This window comes from Salvelinus sp. IW2-2015, unplaced genomic scaffold, assembly GCF_002910315.2.
Source record: "Salvelinus sp. IW2-2015 unplaced genomic scaffold, ASM291031v2 Un_scaffold2734, whole genome shotgun sequence".
Classification (NCBI taxonomy): Eukaryota; Metazoa; Chordata; class Actinopteri; order Salmoniformes; family Salmonidae; genus Salvelinus; species Salvelinus sp. IW2-2015.
This window is the reverse complement of record NW_019944038.1, coordinates 95,982-96,224: the sequence shown is the minus strand read 5'-3', so window position 1 is coordinate 96,224 and position 243 is coordinate 95,982.

Here is a 243-nt window from a genome sequence, read left to right as displayed (position 1 = left end):
TATCATGACATAAACGGTGCCCGTTTCCGCATAATTCAAGCAGGCAATGAGCCCCGTCGGGTCTTTTTAAAAATGGCGGGTGGGGAAGCGAAACCAATGCGTGATAGTGAGAAGGACAGATGTCGTGTGTGGAAAATTAATTTTTTTCACTCGATCTGTCCAACTTATCACCACCTTATCACCGTATGTCATTACATACAGTGGGGAGAACAAGTATTTTGACACACTGCCGATTTTGCAGGT